Here is a 24617-nt window from a genome sequence, read left to right as displayed (position 1 = left end):
TCGTCAAAATAATGTCCATCCACTACACGAACCTTCAGATGCGAGCTGCTGATCTGGTGAAACTTGAACTGTGGATCGTAGTAGCAGGTGCCAAATGCTCACTCCTGCAATGACTGCAACTGTGCTTGGACTCCCCTCGGTGACGTCAGCAATCCAGCGAGACTTCTCTTTTTTGTTGTTGCACCGCTTCCGGCTTATAGTGCACGTGCCTGATTTGTCTAAGCGGATGCCAACTAGACCGCCCTCCTCAATTCCACCTGCAATGCCCAAGAAACAATGATCGATAGAGTGGGACGTCGACTGTCTGGTGCTATTTCAACGCTGTATCTCATCTAGGCTGTCACCAAACAGCGTGGTCTGGAAAAAAAATCAGAATGGTGCGAAGAGATGGAGAAGGGTATGGCGGGGGGTAAACTGAATTTGCACGCGCTGTCACAAGCCGAAGCCATACCATTCTGTCGCAATCGCCAAACCGTTGTCGAGGGTTTGCTATCAACCTCGTATCGGACCGAGGATAGATCCGTTTGGCAACGAAAGCTGTCTTGGGAGAAGAGGCCCCGTTTCCCTTTCTGCTCGCGTTCCGTCTCCACAGCCGCGGCAGCCATCAGCCCTCCGCTCACTTTCTCTGCTCACGCACGAAGCAAAGAAGCGTCGTGCCGGTCCGGCGTGGCCGCTCAAGGCGGAAAGCGCTCGGTTCCTGAAGGAGAGTGCGCCTCGACAAAACCGTGGGCAGACGGCGATGAAGGCCGGTTCTTGAGCGTAAACAGGGCTCACTCACTACTCCTTCGATGCTGTTGATGAGGCTGAGAAATTTGGCGGATGCTAAATATAGCCTCCGGTGGAATAATGCGCACGTCGCGCGGCAGCCTTGAAAAGAGCCGGCCACTCTTCCTCTTCTCGAGGTGCGTGCTTTCTTGGTCGCTGCCAGAAGGACAGCTGCTCGTATAATTCCTTCTAGTACTTTCCAAGTTCTAAATGGAAGTTTCGAGCAGTGATTCCTATACGCCTGTATCGAAGAAGAATTTTCGGAAGTGGTAAGGTGCCATTGTAAGCATGTAAGGTGCAATTTATAATGCTATCTTACATGCTTGCCGACTACCCTTCTTAGGCGGCCAGCATGCTGCCTGCTGAGCAGGCTACTATGAAACAGCTTAATGAATATAATCCATTTTTGTCGCCTGTGTCATGTGTACTTCTGCATCACCCCTAACTCTCCGAAGGGCTTAGCATCACCTTGTGCTTCTTGCCCGTTAATTCTTTGTTTAGGGCTTTTCTTTACGCTATCACACAACTGTTGTTCGCTGTGCTTGTCGCTTTCGCCTCCACATTCAGTTTACACTCGCCTCCTGTCAGTTCTTCGCCTGTTCTCATTACTTAGCAATACCACCCTCCCAACTTCACTTCTTAACTGCTCAAATAATTGTCCAATCACTGTCCTTCAGCTTGAATCACTTCAAGTCAAAGTCAGCTCGAAATAAAAGCAAATAAAAGCAAAGCACCACTTCATTAATGACTCCGGTGAAGGCACGTCCTGACATCTTTTTGTAAGTGACTTGGAGCCAGGGAATCTTGCATTAAGCAGGTGTCTTTTGGCAAACCAATGGTTACCTTAAATCACACCCTTAATTGCCAGGTCAATCATTGCTAGTTATCATCGAGCGCCTCCTTGACGCTGGGGCAACGAAAAACCATGGTATATGCTAAGCTGACACGTGGGAGTTTTTTTTTTTACTGAAATATAAAATCCGCTGTCCTTATGCTCCCAAACATTTTTTTCAAGATTTCGTCTTTTATAGCGGTAACCTCATTAGACCGCGTTTTACTTTACAATATTGTTATGAGGGTTGGCTGTCATCACCGCGAGGCTTGTCAAGCCGTGCAATATGATTTATTTATGGAATTATATTTTGATCGTCCGAAGCTACATTTCTCTATAGCTGAGCACTCGTAATAAACAATTGCTGAACGCACTTTTTTGCGCAGCGAAAAAAGTGACACAAAGCACACAAACTAGCACAGGCAACGCGGAGGACATCAACAAATACAATAGACGCGAGGATAAGTTATCATTCTGCACTGACAGTGCTGGGCAAAGTCGGTCACAGGCACGATGCATGGCAGCACATTCCTTCCGCAGTGTTGATGCCATGCGGCGCTCTCGTTTGTCAAACTCGCCTTGTCTGTGCGAGACAAGCTAGCTGCACGCTTATCCTATGACTGGCTGCAGGCAGACTCGTTGCAATTCAGTTCGCCCGTCCCGCTCTCCACACTCAGCCTAGATTTCGTGGCCATTCAGCCTCGAAAGCCGCCCTCGTGTCTGACGCTGGCGCGTGACGCTCGTACACCACCGCAGTGTCAAGGTTCAGTGAACGATGAGACCAGCCACTGCATTGCCGATAGTGCCTCCGGCGCGACGGTGAAAGTGTGACGTCGTACAGAACCTAAACCATCGCGGCATATCGGTTCGCCGTCTGAGACCGGCTCATTCAGCGGAGGAACAGAGTTCTCTTCTCCAATTGCCTTGCGTGTGAATCTTAGAACGGAAAATGAGTTCGTGACTTTCCGACAAAGAATTATTTATAGTGAATGTCATTTAATGTGTATAATTAACTAGGCGCTTATTTAAGTACCATTAGTTTCCTCGATGCAAATATCCTTTCTGTTAGTTGCAGTCTTTGACAAAGCCAGTATTTATATGCCGTCTGTTTCCAATCGGGTCATCGTACTTTGTTCGTGCTTAACTTCGCCTTCGTTTCTTACCCCTGAGTTATTAAACCTTATTCGCTTAACCTGAGAGCTGAAAACACAAAATCCGTATGGTGACAGCAAACAGAAATAAAGGTCCCTGCCACAACGTCACCACCTCTCCCTCCTCGCACAATCTTATAAGATTGTGCGATATATATATTGGCCCACACATCTGTTATTGATCGCATATTACGTCAAAAAAGACATTGCAGTTTTCCCAAAAGTACGCAGCAATGATTGTAAGCGATAGCTAATGATTATCAGGAGGAGTAAGATTCACTTGCAAATAAAAGAAAACATTCTCGCGTACGCCTGAAGTGTCTTCTTTGCAGTAACTTTTCGCTTTTCTACATCCTGCCTTTGGCTTTTAATATTGCCTAATTTATTTATTGCCCACTAAGTGGTGGCCTCATATAATCTTGTGCACCGTAGCTTGCATACAACCGTTGCCTTGTCAACTCTGCCACTCTTAGCTCTCGTAAATCTAGGATTTCGTAGTGGTGTTTAATTAAAACAAGAAAAAAGCCGGCGGATCCCGCGTCCTGCGGGTATCGATGTTATGTGAAGCAGTTTGTGGGGGAACTACAAAGTTAACGAAACCACCATCAGAGCACCAAGATGTAGGCGGCTGCTTCATAACCTACATCATTTATGTTCTTCATACACCCTTGTCCTACCATGCCAATTTTGGTACATACGAAAACGTAGGCGGAAGTTTCACGAACTACATAATACGCATGTCATAAATTGGGACATGCATGTCCTTATCTATCATTTATGTTCGTCATGCACTCTTGTCATACTTTGCAAATTTTGGTACATACCAAGTTAACAAAACGACCATGAGAGCACCAAGACGTAGTCGGCTGTCAAAATACTGTCAAAGTGGCACATTTTTGCCAAGAAATGCTTCACATTTAAATGAAATTAAGCAAGTCCAATGCATATGCTGAAGTTTCTGTCAAGCGATGCTTTCGGGAAGGGGTTACTTAAATGCCATAAAACGGAATGAGATGCATGCAGTTCTCTTTATTCACACCTATACAATGTGTAATTTCATGCAATATTTATCTTTACTCTAATCCTTACTCTTACTTAAAGCCATTTGTGAAGCCGTCTTTATGTTTATTCGCTGGGCTGTTTACAACCTAAGCTGAAATTCAAACAGCAGTTCATGCGAATGCACACTGTGAGACGTCGATGCAGATTTGTTTGTTACCGCTTCACGAAAGCTTCGTTTCGCAGAGATTCCAACGTGTACGTTGGATCTGCATAAATGTTTTTAAAATGACTGCTTCTTTAATCACTTTGAACGTTTTATTTATAGCTTCCATGACCACACGGTGATGATTATGATTGACAGTTGCTGTTACGACAGTTATATATATGCAAAACTCTGCGAGCGTACAGCGTAGTTCCCGTAAGTAAACCGATGTAAACAAAATGAAAAAAGGGGAAAATATGTCACGCCTGCCTTTCTCATTTTCGGCAATCGCTATCGAACACAGAAGTTTGTTTAGCTCGGAATCCGCGAATGGCGGCCCTGCCCTACATTGGCAGCGTTGCCATACTATCGGCGGCGCATGCAGGCAACCGACCGCCCAACACCCCTCCCCACTTTCCCAAACCTTTGGCAAGCGAAAGGTATTCCGATTCGATGTGTTATTATCGACGACTCGGTTGGTTTGCTTCCTACCTAAGGTTTCCTGATTACTTTCGCCGTCTTTATTTACACAGACTCGCCGGAAAGCAGGTAACAGCGAGCGGTGTCCGCATGTCGCGAGTGCGCGCGTTCTGGCCTCTGCGCTTGCGTGCGTAGAAAATTTATTTGGCGCCGGGAGAACGCGCGCGTCCTTGACAGCATTTTTGTTGAGTAGAAGGGCCACACATCAACACTACGAACTCCCTTATGCAAGAAATTTCAGTGGTTAACTGCCTAATACGCATAACACGGTTGGCAAACATGTGCTGTCTGTTTAATTACATTTGCTTTTGCTAGTTTTGTCCTTTCTCTAGTTACTGTCCGACTGTTTCAATACAATATCAATAGTTCGAGTAAAGATAGCTATAACGGTCAAGTCTACTTTCGATGCGCATGAAAAACGTTTGCCTGATTTTGCACGCAATTGCGTTTTATCTGCTTTTTCCCGAGCTTCTCCTATTACTCTTACATTTTGCTAGTAGAGAGTTCCCAAAAAACTTCTAAAACTCGTTCTAAAATCACAAGCACAATGACGGCCATGATGAGGACAATTCCCGCTTTGTCTTCGGTGTTTAATTTATAAATCGTTGGTAGAACATCTTCTTATACATATGGAATTGTACTACACACATGATAATTGTTCGGATTATAACGACCGAGCTTTAAATTATGTAATGGCAAGAATAGTTAACACAATTAATTACGACAGTTAGTTTCAATCCCCGTAGAAGATAAACTAAACGTGCTCGGAATGTTCGCCATCCCCAAACTTTTGTACTTCATGGCAATCACATGCAATTGCTACAAAAGTAAGTACAAGGTCCCAGTAAACAAGGACGTCACACTACGAGAGACAATACGCTATGCCAAACCGCGTGCTCTTTCGCGCTACGGTAAGAATACGCGAAGCTTCTGTGCACCAGCTGCATTTAACGAGCTTGATGATGACCTCTGCTGCAGTAATGGTAAAAAGGTGACGTTAGAAAATATTAGAAACTGTAGCGCGTCAAATGTATGTAGTTTTAGTACAGATTACCTGAACTATTCCCTGAAATGACAAATTTGGGGTCTTTTTCTCATAACATATAACTCTTTCTGTATTCTCTGTATGTATTTATGTATTCTTTCGCTACATATAGTGCACGAAGTATTTTACTATTATTTTATTTTCTGCGTATAATCTAGAACTGTTTGCGCTAACTCCACTGGCTGTCTTATCTGCCAAGAGAGAGAGAGCGAGAAGAGATCGGAAAGGCAGGGAGGTTAGCCAGAAGATAGATGTCCAGTTTGCTACCCTGCACTGGGTAAGGGGAGGCAGAAAGATCCTAAAGAAAGAAGAAAAAAAAGTGCACACACAGGAAAAGAGTGGGAGAGTGGAAAAAAGAAGCACACGCACACTAAGGAACGCAGCACTGAACCAGTCGTTCAAGCAGGTCGCTTGACCGGAGTAACCTCAGTAGCGCCTTCACCTGCTTCTGGGGTGAAGGTCGCATCAACCGGCAGTCCAAGATTGTCTGCTCAGAAAGCGGCCGGTCATCGAAACGTGTCAACGCGGTCATGAGCGACTGTCTTTGGGAGCTGTAGCGAGGACAATAACAGAGAATATGTTTAATTGTTTTCTCACTGCCGCGACTATCGCAGGTAGCACTGTCAGTCATTCCAATGCGGCAAGCAAATACACTCGTGAAAGGGGGCTGGGTTCCTTCATGGCATCATCTTGAGCCCTCCTAGCAGCTTCATCGGCGTTTTCGTTGCCGTTGAGACCGCAGTGGCCTGGCAGCCACTGAAAAGTGGTGACATGTCCTGCCTCTGCTATCTGGTGATATAACTGCCTTATTTCTAGCAGACGTTGGTTTTGTGGTCCACGACGTAGAGCGAATAGCAAACAATGCAGGGCTGCCTTCGAGCCAGTGAACGTGCTCAATCTTTGCGGTAGAGCTTCATTTCGCTGCGCACTTCATGTGAAGTGCGCTGCGAAATGCAGCAAGCTCTGTAGCAGTCGACGTTATCCGGTGAGATGTTTTAAACAGAATGGTCACGGCTGTTTCGAGAAAGATCACAGCTCCTGTAGATCAGTCCACAGTTGTAGAGTCATCAATGTAAATCTGGAGATGGTCCTTGTATGTCTCGTGCAGCATGAGAAGAGATAGCTGCTTGAGGGCTGGCGAAGACAGTCCAGCTTTCGTTCTAATTCCCGGTACTGCACTGTAAAAAAAGTGTGTAAAATTACAGGCGTTTTTGCAGAAATTTGCTGTTGCCGCACGGAAAAAATCTGTTACTGGAAAAAACAGAAAGGTGATCAAGCAAAAAAACAGACATTTTCTGCTTTTGACTGCCGTGGTCTAGTCACGTGCGTCTCTATTAAGAAGTAAGCTACGAATAATGCACCTGAAAACCTTAAAAACATCCGTTTATTTTTTAAAGCCTAGAGTGTAGTAAACTAAATTTTTTTCTCACTACTAGTACTATGTGGTTGCTTTTGATGCGGAGCTGCACTTCGCAAGATGGCTTCCGCATGAAGAGGGGCTTGGTGTCTTCGTGCGTCGTTTTATTCGTTTCATTTGGACAGGTGAGTGAAAAAACAATCTTTGCCGCTTGATACAGACAGTGTGATTTGCTTTGTGTCCCCGGTGGAAATCTCTAAACTATATTGTAGATGTTGCGTGCGATGGCGGTGGATTACTGTAGCGAAATATTAAGGCATGGGCACAGAGCTCGCATCTCACTAAATGGCGGGAAAGCCCGAGCCCTGTGTAACTTTCATCCTCCGCCTTGCGGTTTCAAGCTGCCTACGCTCCGTAAATTGTTCATGGTGAAGGTGCAGCTTTGACACGCAGTTAAAAGTTAAAACGAACAGGACGAGCGCTCAGGCGCGAATCACTTGCCGCCGCGGACGCCGCCGTAGCGGCAAGCGTCTTGTGTCTATTCCAGATTTCCATTGTACTAGCTTCTAAATCGTGCCGCGGCCTCGCTACCGCAACCACGCAGCCCTTGATTTTCATCGCATTCACGATTGCCTCTAAAGGCTATTTGAAATCTTTGCAACGTGTTTTAACGCGGTGTGTGCATTAAATTTGAGATCTGCCAGGGCTCGGGTTCTCGCTTGAGCTTCGACTCGCGGCATTGGCCGCCGCGCCGACTGTCGTCATGCGGCCGGCACACCGGCCACTCGCGCGAGCCGAACTAGTCCCTTGCCTAGCTGTCGGCAAGCAACGTCGACCCGGAGGTGGATCGTTCGTTTCCCACTTTGCGGTAGCTGCGCGGCCTGCGCTCCCCCGTGTATTGCGGTGGAGCATGTCTTCGCCTCAGTAGGCTCGGCGGCCTGGTCGCCGCCGCTGTATCGGTATACGCGTCAAATAGATTCCACACGGCTTTTGCTATGGCTGTGAAATATAATCTGAAAATTGTTATGTTGAATATGCTGTTTGATCTGTTTGTCGGCTAATGAGACTACCATATTGGACTATATCACGTATTAGGGACAGTTCTGGACGGTGACATGCATGTTATGCGGGGAACGGGCCGTCGGTCACCCGCACGTGTCAGTTCTCTTCGAAGGCTGGCGCAGAATTGCAAACGGCGTAGATGCTTGACAGCATGCTTAAATTACGAGCAGATTGGGGGCACGGGTTACTAGACTTCTTATTAAGGGCTAAGATTCGGCTTCGAGCGAACGCGGATCTGTGCTGACGTAGTCCGTCGAGTCGCCTGTCGCCGACGCTTGCATGCAACCTGGTGCGAGTTAACGGTGCTTGCATTAATAAAACTGAAAAAAAAATTCTTCAGCACACAGTTCAGTAGTCTTGACTTGGGGTCATTAGATTACGCCACAGTATGTTACGCTGCTCGTGTGCTGCGCTAGCTATTCCCAAATAAAACTGTCGTTTCCAGGACAGGTGGCATTGCGTTTTAGGTGCGCCCGTTGCGTACGCAAAGCTTTTGTAGGCGCACACTTGTAGCTGTTTGTTACCAGAGCCTTCACGCTATTGAAAGCGTCTACTATCACGTATTGGACGAGCGGCTGCGTTTCAAGTTCATGCATGTGTGAAATCACGTCCTGACCAGTTGTCAATGGCTTATAGGATTATGACACTCTCCTCCGCGCAGCGCTTTCCTCCTCGTTTCCCCTCGCACGCCGGCTCCCAACGCTGCACACAGCACGCTTTTTGTCCAGGCAGCCGTAGGCCATCCGCGGCATTAAATTCTGGCGCGTGTTTTGGGGCTGGCGGGGGCCTCACTGAGCTAGCTAATCGTCATAGATGGTGGTAAAAGCAGTGGTAATGCTGAAAGTGATTTTTTGGGTAGTTTTGGTTTTCTGCGTGCAAAAATATTCGAGGCATTGAGCGAAGCTGCCCATTTCTGTTTCAGGCAAAGCACATGACCAACCACGTAAACATCTTGCTAGGCTCGAATGTTGCACAGACTTTTGATGACCGACTAAAGGCTGTTGGACGGCAAGTTTTTCGTTACGCACACAGCCAAGTAAAAAAAGAATGTGTGAAGTCTTGTCTTCAAGAAATAGAAGCTGCCAAAACTAACAGGAAGTCGATGGCAGTTGAATACGAAGCCATGCCACTACTACTGCTCGCAATCTTCGGAGAAGACAAAGAGCTGTTCTACAAGCTAACAGAGGTAAAAACTGACAAATGTAGTTTGCATTATTTCCTTGCAGTGGTCGCACGTTAATGCACAATGTGAAGTGTCCCATTAATTTATTCCTCCCAATAACCAAGTCAGCACTGCCTTTTATAACAGTAGCGCAGTGATTGTTTTAATCCCACGTCTGTAACATTTGTACAGAGATAACAGCAAAATCAGGAAATTTTATGTCAACCTTGCCCATAAACAAAAATTTATCCTCAAAGCCAGCAGACTTGCTGCGGTGTGTTTTAGCGTGCGACGCAATGGTAACTCATATTAAGTGAAATGGCGTCTGTGTTGAGGATTTAAGGCAACATTTTTCTTTTATTACATCCCATTGACCGATCCTAACGCTAATGCACATGTGAATTGTATTTTTCATGTAAGAAGACGGCCAGCGACGATGGCTTGGGGGATCTGCCAAGCTGTCCTTTCATCTGCGCGGAAGGTAAGATACTGATGACTGACTAAAGGGGCAGTTCATAAAAAAAATAGCTGAGAAATGCACTAAATGGTGCTACCTTGTCCGAAATGCAAATCTTTATTATATTAGACAAATGTATGCATTTTATTAAAAGGCACTTCCCGCTGATTGAAATGCTTAATGAGTATTGTTGGCTCGATGTGCCTATCATGTGTAGGCCAATGCAATCTTCGTCGTTATCCCTTCCTCGTTTTTCACTTATCTTCCTAAACCTAATGGTGATGGACCCACCCCTCTGAATAAAGAGACTGTACGCGTAACTGAAAGACATAATGGAAACAGAAGGACAAAGCGAATAATAATCCTTCCTTCCAACTCTTTTCCAGGATGGACTTTTCTCACTGCTAATTCATACACAATCTGCATGGACACCCATTCAGTACTTCATGCATCGAAGCCAGACGAGGCCTTCAAGCTGCTGTTCTTTGCCCATTTTGCTTTTAACATCCAGTACCAGAAGGAGACGAGCCTGTGCTTGGAATTCACACAGAGGTAAGAACTGAAGCCAATGTTCACTCACTTGTACACTTGCCTGACGTAACAGCACGCCCTGCGCAAACGCATACTGCAGTCCGCCAATCTTCCAAAACCTTATTTAGAAAAGCGGTTACTACGCTGCTAAACTGGCAGTATGCCAAGAAAATGCACTTCAACTGAAAAGCTTTTTGAACAGTGTGCGTGTTCATCGAGAATATCATACTGTCAATGAAGTTTGCTTATAGAGGTGAAAGTTGGCATTTCTTCAGTTTGGCATTGAACTATCACTGGGACCCAGTAACGCTATAGATATTTGTTAGTGTGCTGTAGTATAGGAGCAGCACCGAAGAAAATTTGCTTTAAGGTAGGGAGTTTTAGCAACATTGTAGTACAAGAAATTAATAATTGATTTACCATTGACTGACGTAGTAACATGCCCTCATTATCCAGTCTCATTTTTGAAAATATGTGTCAAACAGTGAGACCTCATAAAGAAACCTTTTATGTCTTTAGTTAACAGTACAGCAGCAGCTAGGGATCACGCCTGTGTGCTGTCTATTAGTTCTGCTGGGAGGCTAATGCAAGAGCATACAGTCAAGGATGCATTCTAGTAAACGTGACGGTCTGAGATCAGGTACTTTGTTGTTTTGTTATAATAAAGCGCAACACCAAAAACAAAGCAAGTGACAAGCACGGAACTGTATTATAAACGTTAATTCTTTTAACCTTTGCAGCCTTCTATTTTAAAAAGTGTGAGAAACGCGCCGATGCTTTCTATTGTGCTGGATTGTACTGCAAAGTGGACATTATGTACCTCATAAGGATGAATAATTAGACGATTATTCAGCTTAAATTAGGTAACAAACTTTACTATTTCTGCTTTAAAGGGAAGGTTGTATCGTAAAATTTATCTGTCAACGTTGAAGGTTAGGCTTATTTTTAAATTTTGTTACTCGGCAATGTATATCGAAGTATCGAAGGAAAGTTTGTTCAATTGGATGGCCCACTTTACTTAACTATACAATGCCGTAACTGCTCATCGTATTCCCGCCGAAATCTAGTTAACTTATACATCATAAAAATACACTAACTGCGTTTGTACTTGCTGCATGTATTAGAAGTGCGAGAAGCGATTTTTCTATGAATATGCAATGGTGGAAAGCTGACTCAACGAGCTTTCATATGTGTATTTTTGTTGGTCGATGTCTCGAATGATACTGCCGTTTAGGAATATTTAAAACAGCTCATATTCAAAGTTGGCGACCATCAATTTTGCAACATAACCTACCTTGCTTCTGAGATGAAAAATAGAAAAGTCAGTCAAAGTCAGATACATTTGAGGTACCTAATGTCTGCCTTGCTGTACAGGCCAGCTCGACCACACCGACGTAGCTAAGTATTTAAAACAAATATCTTCAAAAGTGACAAAAATCACCCTGTATATAAAATATCAATCGGACGGAAAAAAATGTCTCTCCCGCTCTTTTTCTGCCGCATTTCACACATACACACTTAAGGTAATGGAATCGGGGTACGGATTCCGGGCTGTTTTTATGGGAGAGGGGTGCGTTCTGACATGGCAAACCGTTGTAGCAAGGTAAGCAAAAGAGACCTAATGTTTTATTAAAGCACGTTTCTCCTTGTTTTATCCATTCACGCCTCCTCATTCATAAGGCCACATGTACTGTTGTTGCTATGAGTTCCTAGGGCGCATAAGCTACGAACGAGTCCGACACTTTTATCATTACCCACTGGATCAAATCCTCACTTGTGGACATGAAAATCGATCTCAAGTCATTTAATATGTGGTAGTAAAATGAGGTGATCACTGAGAAGCAAGGTACTTAAATGACTTCACTAGCATTCTAGATACTTCTGTTTCCAGTGGTACCTGTGTGACCGGAAACTCCAACACATGCCTCGCAAACAATGACATTGTAGAAGCATCGTATGCTCTTTCCGCCTAGCAGTGCCTGTGAGTCATGCTGATGTGCGGTTGTTGATAAAACGAATCTTGCTGCTTTATCGCTATGAGGAGCTTGACAAGAAGGTTTGAGCAGCAAAGTGACGCCTCACAAAGCTAGAGTTTTATTTCTGGGTGGGAACAGATAAGATATTAGTGCTTTTCTTACTTAGCCTTTACCCCTCAGAACATAGCGGATCATATATGAGACCTGATTTTTTTAACACATCCGCCCTTGTCAGAATGGTTGTGCAAGTGTAGAACGAATATATTTTTGTCTTTCAACTATAAAAATTGTTTTTGTGCCTGGTCGTTAGTGATAGCTCGTGGCTCTTTGTTTCAGGGCTATTGCAGGTATTAATCCTGCAAGAGGAACAAAGGTGCAAAAGAATGGCGGGAAGCAACACTGCCTGTCACCAAGAGTGGCTGCACTCGTAACGGCTTTGAAAGACTATGACTTTTAGATTTTTAGTTTCTGTTGCTTGTAATTGTATAACATTTTATTATGTTGGGCTCAGAAATAGTTTTCGAGCTATAGATGACTGCTGATGAGACTTTCGTTTTAATAAAGTGTTCATTCATATCAAGCTGCTTGACTTTTGGTTCTCGGGCAATGCTATACTGATGAAAATCAGTGTGTTGTGCAGACGTTTCATATTTAGATATTCTTAAATTACTACAGGCAACTTCCCTCGAGCAACGAATTATGTAATATCACACTTTCATTGGTCTAAACGATGCAAAGATCGTATCTGTAATTTAATGAGCCCTTGTGCTTGCACAGAAACCGTATTTTGTGCGGGGAAAAAAATTGGAATAAAAGGAAAACAAATAGGAAACAGAACTTTGTAGGAATTTCAAATATATTTTCTGCAAACCAAAAAGAAAATTGTGTGTAAATTAACAGGGCAGCCAAAAACAGACAACTAAACTCACTTTGCATTCACTAATTTTCTGTACATGATAGAAAAGAAACATTGTAAAATAACAGAATAACTGAAAACAGAAAAATGAATTTCACACATTTTCTGTACATGACAGAAAAGAAACACTGTAAAATAACACAATCACTGAAAACAGAAAAGTGAATTTCACAGACATTTTACAAGCTTTCAGTAAATAATGAGAAAGAAAAACCTGAAAATCACCGACTTGCTTCGAAACAGAAAATGAAATTTTAAAGAAATTTTACAGGGATTTTCGGTAAATGATAAAAAACTAACATTGTAAAATAACCGAAAAACTGAGAAACGGAAAACAGAACTGTACAGACTTTTTCTGGCAGGACAGCTGCCAGAAAATGTCTGTTTTTTTTCGAAAAAATTTTTTACAGTGTGAGAGTAGAACTTGTGGGCGAGCCAAACACCAAGAAGGTGCGAGGAGCTTCTCGGCAGGCGTATAATCTCTAAGGAGGCAATCACAGTACGCCGATATCTCCTGACATAAAAAGGCACTTGGCCGGTCTTTCTGTAGCGCGGCTAGGTGGTGGAAAAGGGCGCGAGCAACGTGCCTGATGTGTGTTCTGAGCACTTCCATTGTCATATGAGCTGTGACCGGGTAACCTTGAGCTATCGCACTTATCTACGCTGTTGAAATGCAGCGTGGCAATCCAAGAAAAACCCTGAGTGTCTGCGCCTGTGCACTCTCGATTGTGTAGATGTTACTTCTGCAGGTATTGCTCAGTGCAGCTATGCTGTACCTCAAACACCCGAGAAACAGCTTCCTCTAGAGTTGTAAAATCGCGCGTACTGGCGTATCCCATGCGTTCCCTCCACGAAGTTTGAAAAGGTATGAAATGACCATTAGGCATTTCTCCAGGTATGCCACTTGGGGACTCCAGCTGAGATCTCAATCAATGATCATCCCTAAGAATCTGTGCGTCCTGGTGTAACATACATTTTTACCATTAATAAATATGGCGTAGGATGTCATTGGCTTCCGCGTAAGCGCGACTAACGCACATTTTTCAGTTGAAATATAGATACCTTGTTGGCTAGGATGCGCCGGTATTGAAGTCACGGCTTTTTGAAGCCTCGCGAGCATCTGAGGACGTGTTACACCTGATGTCCACACGCATATGTCATCGGCGTACATTGATATCTGTAAAGCACTTGGTCTACATTCCACGAGACCAACAAGAACAAGATTGAATACTGTGGGGCTCAAGACACCACATTGGGGAACACCACGGTGTTTGTAGCGTTGAGAGGTCGGGCCGTCATCCGTCTGCACATAAAACGACTTCATGTGTAAGTAGTTGGGGGTACACCGGTACACTCGATCACCAAGACCAACCGATTCAACAGCATCAAGTATAGCATCATGAGCAACATTGTCATAAGCTCCTTTTGCGTCCAGAAACATGGCCACAGATAACTGTTTACATCTCTCTTCATGTTGGACGTAAGTAACCAGATCGATAATATTAGCAATGGAGCAGCGGAGACGTCGAAAGTCAGCCATAGCATTTGCATAAACTTTGTAGCGTTCCAGGTACCTCGCCAATCTGGCAAGTATCATGCGTTCCACCACCTTCCCTACAAAAGTACCCAGCGTGAATGGCCTGTATGACGTGAGCTCTAGTGGTGACTTGCCAGGTTTGAGGAGTAGGGCCCGACCTACAGGAATTCAGCCATCCTTGAGTGGGCCGAGAGGATGGAGGAGGCCTATTCCAAGTAGTTCCTCCCCCCACCCTCTATGCCGTTGCCCCCTACCCTTTAATGAGGGATAAATAAAGTTTCTTATCATCATCATCATCATCATCATTCATTTATTCATTCATTCATTCATTCATTCATTCATTCATTCATTCATTCTTGAGGAACATTCATTGAATTGAATTCATTGAATATATGCAGCAACACATTTCTTGCTCGCTCACCCAGATGGCACAAAGATGCCATCTGGTCCAGGAGACAACAACCAATTACACAACGCAAGAGCTGCATCGAGCTCCTCAGTGGTGAAAGGTAGGCCCATGCATGAATCGCGTGAATCCCATGAATGCGGCATGATGCTATCCGTACCAAGGGAGCCTCTGTACGTTGATTGACCTGCAGACTTCGTGCAGAAATATTCCGCTACCTCTATTTCTTCTCGGCATTGGAAAAGCGCCAGGGCTTTGAATGCACGCGTTCTTTGGGAAGTACACGTAAGCCTTGCACGGTTTTCCATATGTGGGAGAGGGGTTTTCGGTGGCCTAGGGATTCACAAAATTTTGCCCACCATTGAGACTCCAGTTTGTTCATTCGGCACTCGATCTTCTTTTGCGAGCGTCTAGCAATTCTTAAATCATGGATGGACTTTGTGCGTTGGTATCTACGGTCCGCACGCCGACGAATCGCACGGAATCACTCCAACTCCTCGTCATATTATGAGAACATTGGAGCACATGTCAGCGTGCACATCGCATTCTGCGTCGCTTCCTTGATCACTTGTTGAAGGACAGAAGGGGGGCATACCGGGACATCCACTTTTGAGTCGCAGCGAAGATTGCAAGGCTGGATGAGTGCTTCTGGCCGAGTTGTTACGAAAGCGGACATTGATTGGCTACTTGCCACTTTATATTTGAGCGCCCTTTTACCTGAAGTTATCAAATATTTAGTTTCACCACATTATTCCACCAAAACTACAATTCCAACATGCTCGATATTCCATTCCCGAATCTTGGAACGGGAATCAATTACTGCCTACTAACATATTCGTGTTAAAGATACTCGTACAAGCCTTGAGTTAGATATATATTATTAGGAGTGAGTTATATTACACAGGTACCGGTCAGTATGTTTCTCGTTTTCAATTTAATGTGTAATTCGCTTTATGCGGTTTGCTATAGTTGGTTCGGCTTCAATCTTTTCACTCTTTTGAACCCTCCGCAAAGATGTGTCGGATGAGCCAGCTGGATAGAAAGCAGGCGATCGCAAAAAACAATCAAAGCGCAACACACTGGCATGATCGCGATGGTGGTGGAAACTCGGCAGCTCTGTTAAGACAACCTGAATAAGCATACCGGGCCATCATGCCGCCGTCGTGATTTCGAATAATGCGGAAAAAAAGAACCTTGCGTCCCGCTGTACTATTGATGGGTGTGGTCGGGTATCGCGCTCCAGTGTTTACCTTTGCTGGCGTCGCAAGTGTAGCAAGAGGCACGTGCAGATGCTGTCATCGGAATTTATTATAGCAGGAATGCGAAAGGACGCCGTGTACGCCCTTCCCGGATAAAGACCTCGACACCTCCTTCCAATTCCTTCCGCCCAAGGCGCATGCTTGCAGTTGCCGAAACGGCGTGCCATCTCTCTGGGCCTTCGTAGAACGGAAGTTTGTATCGTTTGCAGGCTTGCATGCGCCGAACGCCTAGCTGCCTACCGCATCACTATTCTGATAACTGTTATAGCATCGCTTCCAGCTTCTTATAAAGCGGGAGCATGGGCCTTACAATCAAACAAATTTCTACGCATGAGTTCGCTGGCTTTTCTTTCTGTCTGTGCTGTATTTAGTTCGATCAAGTCTGACGCTGAAGTTTCTCTAGCCCCATAGTTAACCTTATAAGGTGAAGCTTTATTTTGCTATTTCATCCGCGTTTGGCATGGTCCGTCGCTTTCTCACCTGATAGGCACATGAGTCGGGCTTCAGTGTACTAAAGCCCTCAATGTTCACCGACGAAATAGAGTCGGTGAAGGCACCTCTGTTCTACGTAACTATATAGTAAATGACGAAACAAAATTGTAAGTATAATGTCGGCTCGTAGATGCTTCAAAGGGACAAATACCTCCCAATATAGCAAGCACACAATATTCAATGGCTCGTTTGATTTTCTTGAATGTATTTACTTTTAGCTACTTCGTTCTTGGACCAATATGTATTTGTCCATGCGCCACAAGGTCTGGCCATTCTTGGCAGACCTTTAATATGGGCACGTGCCAACGGGACACAGGGGATGCAGAAGCATTACGTGCATGTACGTGTGCGTCGAACCTCTCTGTGTTCCCCGTACTCCCCCTCATCATCGTTATTCCCTCGTCACACATCGGTTTTGTCGTCGTCACACGACTGCGTCGACGTCTCACACTGTGCACCAGCTGGAACCGGTATTATCGATTCAGAGTAGCTCGCGAACGGTGTAGACCATCAACCTAAAAATTGCATTCCATTAAACTTATGACCTGCGCGGATCATAAACAGAAACAATGTGGGAGATTACACGTTCCACAGGATGAAAATAAGCGCACTTGTACACGTCGCCTTTAGGTGTATGGCATTTATTTGTCCGCTTCAGTAAAGCTTCGCACCCACATGCATGGTTGGCATGGGTGTTGGATCTGCATAACTTTTTCTAGATTTTTCAGATCAGGTTCCAGCTGCAGCGTAGCAAGCTCTCTTAATGTGATCCAGTTTAGAGAGCAGTGCTGTGATGTGTGCGCATTCTCTTTACATAGGAGAGTTTGTGGAAGGTTAGCGTGTGCTTATCCTAGATAAGATGTAATCGCGTAAAGCCTTGCCGAACAGATACCCTCAGGCAGCATCCCATCCTTATACACATATGAGCTATAATGCGGTTAGGCCGTTACGCCTGACGGCACACGTCCGGAATATCAGAGTCATGTTTTTCCTTTTTGTTTTCTTCTATATCGTAATCACATCTTCTTTCAAAACGATACACATGTCAACTATTTCTGCTTCACGCTGAAGTAGCTTACTTCGAAAATTAGATTCAAAGAGCTTCCAAGACATCGCTTGGAGCCTTTATCTACGCTCTAACTGAGCAGGACAGCAATGGTCCAATTCTCTGGCACTGTCTTTGCAGAGGCCGAGACCTCCGGTTCGTGTTTTCTTTGTTGCCTCATTTTTGAAGCAATATATTTGCACACCATAATAAACATGAATGCAGCTATTTTTGTCACTTTTATGCGTTAATATAATGTAATTTCACGGGGTTACATCCCTTCAAGTCTGTACCACGAAATATCGATGTTATTGCCCGGGACTTATCACGCAACGAAATCGTTCGGGCTATAGAAACCACCCTGCAAACCTCCGCCGGTATTGCGCTGGCCAAACAACAGTGACGCCGTTAAACCGGTTCTGATGGCATTGCTATTTCTGCTGTGTCTCCGAGGCGAGAAGAACCAGCTCGTGTACGTGATACCGCAACTCGGATATAAGGCTTTCGATGAAAGTACGGCCGATAATAGCTACAAAGGATGCTTTGCACCAAACGTTAATGCTCAAACATTAGCGGCGTTCCTGATTACCGCTGTTCAGTTATGCCTTGTTGTATGGTCATTTAAGCGGAAACGTACACCGTACACCAACCAATAACAAACAGTATCTGAAACCATTTGGATGATATCGTTTGTCCAGGGCCTCTCTACGATATCTATAAGCCCTTAGTATGGTTCGACAAATAACAGTTTGCTTGCAATCATTTTACTTGAAACGTTACAATACTTCCTGCAGTACTGCCGTCATTCATTTTTTATCTTATCCAGCAACAGTATTAAAACCGCCACCTTATTAATTCTATGGTAGTTGTCTACTTAAATGCCAATTCTGCAATTCGAGCGCTCAGGCTTCGGCATACCTTAGTCTGTGGCATGGCCTAAATGAAAACTTTCCTTTCCATCGCAGTTTGAGTTGCAGTGTTAAAGGATGCACTGATACTTGCACACTTTTACCGTGACCGCAAAGGTGCGTACATTGGAGTCGTACAATGTGCAGAAGTCCTAGCACTTAAGTAATCACGTTCTGAAAGTTGACCCATGTATGTGATACTGGTAGTACACATTATGTCAAAAGTCAACATATAAACAGCAAAAATTGCTTTATGCCGTGGGGTGGCGCTGATGGGTGATAGAGTTTAATGCACCGAAACAGCATAGAGACCAGAAAGGCGTCTAAGTGCAGACTTCCAGTTAATGTTGATGACCTGGGGTCCTTTACCATGCATCGACATCTCGTTAAACGAGTGTTTTTGCATACATACATACATACATACATACATACATACATACATACATACATACATACATACATACATACATACATACACACACACATACATACATACATACATACATACATACATACATACATACATACATACATACATACATACATACATACATACATACATACATACATACATACATACATACATACATACATACATACATACATACATACATACATACATACATACATACATGCATGCATGCATGCATACATACATACATACATACATACATACATACATACATACATACATACATACATACATACATACATACATACATACATACATACATACATACATGCATGCATGCATACATACATACATGCATGCATACATACATACATACATGCATGCATGCATACATACATACATACATACATACATACATACATACATACATACATACATACATACATACATACATACATACATACATACATACATACATACATACATACATACATACATACATACATACATACATACATACATACATACATACATACATACATACATACATATTATTTGCAGAAAACAAGAGCTCTGGTGGTAACTATTGGCTAAAACCTATTGCAAAGAGCTTAACTAGGCCGCAGATTCCCATCAGAATGGCGCGGCGGCCGAGAATCGAACGCTTGACCTCACTCTGGGCAGCTACACTAAGTCACCTCCGCACGTAGGTGTGGTACTGCTGTCACATACCGAAAGCCGAAAGGGTCTGGGAAGGGAATACCATATAAACTTGCATTCGACTATCACACACCTCCTCACGGTGCGCCCTGAATTTCCTAGTCTCACCAAGAGCCAGGGTCATGCGCGCGGGAAGGTTGCGGTACTTTCGACAAAAGCTACCGATCGGTCAATCAGTGCCATTCTCTGGCCAATGTCCGCACCAGCGAAGGCCGTTCTCCCGCGCCTATCCTGCAGCAAATAGGCACACGCCCAGTGAGGCCTTCAGTGCCGTCTCAAGGCGAGCCACATACACGCTTGGCGGCGCGCGCCGGGAGCGCAAGCGGAAAGCTGCGTTCGATGCCGAGGCAGGTCAATAACGCGGGCAAGTGAACCATAACAAGTTCAAGGAATAGTTGGCGCATCGAAGTCCTAGATGGAGTCGCACTACACTGTAGAACAACAACGACCACTTTGACGCTTTCACGTTCTTTCTCTTCCCCGTTCACTACATCGTCAATGGAACGGGGGTGCATTGAGTCAATTTCTCGTAAGAGACCATGTTCTTTCTTTGTAACACAATGGTGGCTGCAAAAACATCGGCACTAGTACAATTACGAAAAGGGAAGCTACAAAAGCATTACTTCGAACTTTCCGTGGTGTTGCTCTAAGAAAACTTCAATCGCTAATGAACCTTTCGACCTGGCCGGAATACATGTAACGAAGTCAAACGACGAGTCTGGGAAATGCGTCTTGACCCAACAGAAACTACGAGGGCAACCTAAATACCACTACGCTAAAGATTCTAGCCCCAGTTACGTGCTACATTTCCTTTTGTTGGGTGAAAATGAGGACTTGGCGGTCACGTCTGTAACCGAGTATCTCTTGCGTCTTTGTGTCTGCCGGCACTAAAGCCATACAGTAGGCCTTACGCCACTAGTAGCCTTTAGGCCATCTTCTTCAGCTGCCATGAATAGCTCAGCTACCGGCAAAAAAGAAAAGAACAAGCTCACACTAAAAACGTGACTCGACGCTCCAGCCGGCCCACCGTGGCCATAGAACAGAAAGACAATTTTTTGCGCTCTTTGAGCAGGTCAACAGGAAGTGTACAGCACAAAAGGATAGAAAGTTGGGTGAGTTGGTACGGTAACATGATGTTGAATTGTAGAGCGAAGGGGCACGGACACTGTTTCTTGTCTGTGGGCGCTATAACGTAAAACTATTCCAAACTTTTCTATTCCAATTCTGCTATCAGCCCTTCGCGATTGGTCAAAAACTTTTTTCGACCACCCCCCATTTCACCTGTCTGTCACGCGACGTTACAAAAACCGCAATACCTCCCCATCTGATATGATGTGTGCACACTGATTATGCATGATTTGACAGAAAAAAAGAAAAACAGTTATTTCTGATTCGACCCCTTTTCGCCATTAGCCCTCGGCTATTGGTAAAAAGTTTTCGGGCTGCACCCACTTCACCTGCCTGTCACGCGACGTCACAAAACCGCACGAACTCACCGCGTCAAAGTGACGTGTACGCGATAAAGATGCATTAATATGCCGAACAAAACTGAATTTTTTTCGGAATAGCCGCAGGCTGCCCCGTTCCGAAAGGAATAAAAGATAGCTGCCGCTGATCGCTGAGACGCTGGCTACTCGCACCTGCCGGAGAGCATGGGTGTATTTGCGTATAATAAAACTTCTTGCGTGACCGTGTAACGTTTTTAAGCACTTTCGACACGTTTACTACCTCATTCTGCCAACTCTTCTTTGCTGAGAGTAAATTTTAGCGTCATTCTTAAGCTTCCGTTGCATGCCGCCGCGATTTTCGACCAGCCACCACAAGCTAAGTAAGGGAAAGCCGACCAATCGCAGACGCCGGCACCACCTTCTTCATGCGGTTATCGGTTTTCAGTGCACTGGCTCTGCCCTAGTGAATCCCTCTCCACTTGAGCGTTCTCCTCGCCTCTTGTCAGCCAATTAGATACAACAAGCGGCTCAGTGTAGGCAATGTTATTCGTTTTTCAAGCAAACAAAAGGGACCTCCTATGAACGAGGAGAGCGTTTGATTGGTCTGTTCAGACAACCCTATGGGTGACCGCCCGGTGCTTGCGTCGGTGGTTACGCAAATTTGACGTCAGGAAATTGGAATAGAAACATATTGGAATAGTTTTACGTTATAGGGCCCTGTGTCTGTGTCCCTTCGCGCTACAATCCAAGATCATGTTACAGCACAAAGACAGAAAATTTAACGAATGGGAGTTTTGTGTGAAGGATGAGAAGGCGACTGCGAGAAATAACCCATAGCTCAACAAGATAGCGTACACATGTGTAAATCCTAAGGTATAGTATTCCTTCCAGGATAGTTCATTTGTCCTTACTTGGTCAATATTTTTCTGTCCATGTTTGAAGAGGTTAAGTCCATATCTGCTATCTCACTATAACAAACTCTTCATAAACGAAATTGTAATAAATGTGAACACCGCCTATGGAAATGTGCAGCCCTATCCCAAGAGCGTCGACAAAGTAGGTAAAGGAGCAAAAGATCGTTTAGTGACGTTTATAGGTAACATGAAAACAGAACGTTGCTTCACCTGACTGGTCGAGCACCGCAGGTACTGGGCCATAATTTCAGAAATATATGCAGTAATATCTCTTGAACTAAAAAATTATAATGTCTTCAAAATTTATGTCATATGAGTAACGAACGCAAACGTCACTTAACATACATCCTTCCTTTCTATTGAAAGAAAACATATTCACACACCTTTAGTGTTTACATATGAGGTGTTCTGCTATATTTAATTGGCCCACAATAAAATTAAGCATTACGAACGCAATTGGCGCTTTTGGATTATTCGTTAGGCAAACATGACCGTTACATGAACGTCGCCTGGAATGGTCCCATTATTATGAGCGGTAGCGTTTCTACTCGGGAAAACATTTTTCAAGTATCCTGCTTGAAAGCCAGCAAACATGGTTGTTGTTTCCTTTATAACCTGTCTTTAAGCAAATTTCACACGCCGAAGCCCAGCGTCGTTGTACGCGGAAAGCGTTATGCTATTAACCTGAGTAGTATTTTTACAACCGCCTTTTCTCCACATCCAACCCGTCGGTATGGCCCAAGTAATCACCATGTCTTGGTATGTGACGTTATCACTTCCAGTATACGCTTCACATGAAGGCGCCATCACATTCATGATACCATCAGTGCATCTACTGAAGGCCGATTTCTGTCCGAAATGACACAATATTTCATGCGTCACTGGAGACCTCATTAGGTCCACTCTCTCGTTGCGACATAGCAGACCAAGCACGCAGTGCACCCCGGGCGATGCCGCTCACGCTTGAGAATCCTCAGGCCGAAGGTGCAACGCCTGTGCATGGATGGAGGCACACATTTTTTCAAGTTCTTCGCTTCACCGACCTCCATTTCCTTCTGGCGGTCTTTCGAAGGCTGATTTAGATAATACTTAGCTATTGCGCGACAAAAATGTATTCTTTGCGTGCTTTGACCTGTGTCTGCAAATGAACAGTGAAAAGGGGGGAAGCGATGGTCGGTGTCCGGGGCGGGTGCAGCAAGCGGCATCTCGTCCAGCCATTATGCAAACCGGATGAGCAGCAGCGCCCTCGGCTTGCAACATGCGCGGCGACAGCCAGCGAGCCAGGCGGACTGCACGGGTAGAATTGCGCATGCGTGACGGAACGCCGAAACAGCCCCGGGACGCACTCGGCAGCGCGCTCTTCCACCGCGTTGCTCCCTCCGAGACGACGTGCCATTCAAATTCGAGTTGCTGCAACCCTTGCCGTGACGCTCGCACATCGCGAACACGGCGAGGTCGTGTTGCGGCGCCAATGACTGCTGACAAGGGCTGGAGGTGTCATTGATTTGCGTTACCTGATGCCTACGGAATCCAACCTTTTATAGGGCAACGGCACCACTCCTGTCGTACCGAAGCTGCTACAGTGCCGAAAAGATGAAACTACGTATCCCTGTGCCTAAGCCGCATCAGTACAGAGAGGGGCTCCGCTCGTAGTTCGCACGTGCAACTACGCTACTGAGCAAAGTCCTAAACTCCTTAATTCATCGGAAAACATTATATGTGCCGTGAGGCAAGAAAGGCAAGGTAGCAACGATCATTATTACCAGCGACATCAACGACTTGTATAACGTCAGTAGTAACACAAAATTAAAGTTATAACAAGGTAGGGTAAGGTGACCTAAGCTGGAGTAAAGTGAATTAGGGTGAATTAAAGTGGATTAACGTGGATAAAGTGGATGAAGATGAATTAAAGTGTTTTGAGGTGAATTTATGTTGGTAAAAATTACAGAAAGGTGGATTAAGGGGCAATTAAAGCATATTTGTGAACGACAAGTGAAAATGTATGAAGTCGCGTATGACGGACGTAACCAATCAATTAATAAAGTCAGAATGCTTTCGCATTCAAATCACGTAAGGATACCTAATTGACTGTCATTTTTTTTATACGAGCTTGGTTGTTAATGAGTTCACGCAGTCTGGAATGACATGTATAAATGACCGAAATCGCGCTGACGAAGCCAGAAAATTCTGTCTATTCTAGCTTGTCGTCGACTCATTCACCCGAAAAAATAGCATTCCTGGGTGAACGAAGTGTATAACTGTATCGTTTGTACCTCGCACCGCTAAACTGCTTAACGCAACTCCCATACAACTCGGTGAAGCCTAATGCGGTAACCTTGCAATTGGTTTCGAGGGAACCACGAGAGGTTCCTGTTCGTCAACAACACGGAAACACAGTACCGAGTATCACGCTGTCGGTAGAGGAATAGTGACTGACATGAATGATAGAAACTGGCTTTTCGCTTGCCTTGTGAGTCATATTTTGAAGGGCTCGGCGCGGCAACAGTACCAGCGTCGCGGGTTCAAATGTTAGCAGCC

The 24617-nt window shown here is 44.7% G+C and overlaps 1 protein-coding gene across 3 annotated transcripts in view; it reads right to left on the bottom strand.

The window, feature by feature from the left end:
• LOC135903783 (zinc transporter ZIP5-like) overlaps positions 1 to 24617 on the bottom strand; it is an 83478-nt gene that overhangs the window by 35876 nt on the left and 22985 nt on the right. The window contains exon 1 of one of the 3 annotated variants that reach the window (XM_065434177.2): positions 33 to 248. The exons of the other annotated variants lie outside the window; for them this stretch is intronic. The gene's annotated coding sequence lies outside the window, so the exon portion shown is untranslated. Of the gene's footprint in view, positions 1 to 32; positions 249 to 24617 lie in introns of those variants that run through there. 3 annotated transcript variants of the gene reach the window in all.

The sequence above is a fragment of the Dermacentor albipictus genome, chromosome 4 (assembly GCF_038994185.2).
Source record: "Dermacentor albipictus isolate Rhodes 1998 colony chromosome 4, USDA_Dalb.pri_finalv2, whole genome shotgun sequence".
In the NCBI taxonomy this organism is placed as follows: Eukaryota; Metazoa; Arthropoda; class Arachnida; order Ixodida; family Ixodidae; genus Dermacentor; species Dermacentor albipictus.
Note: the sequence above shows the minus strand (reverse complement) of the source record. Positions and strands in the feature narration are given on the sequence as shown.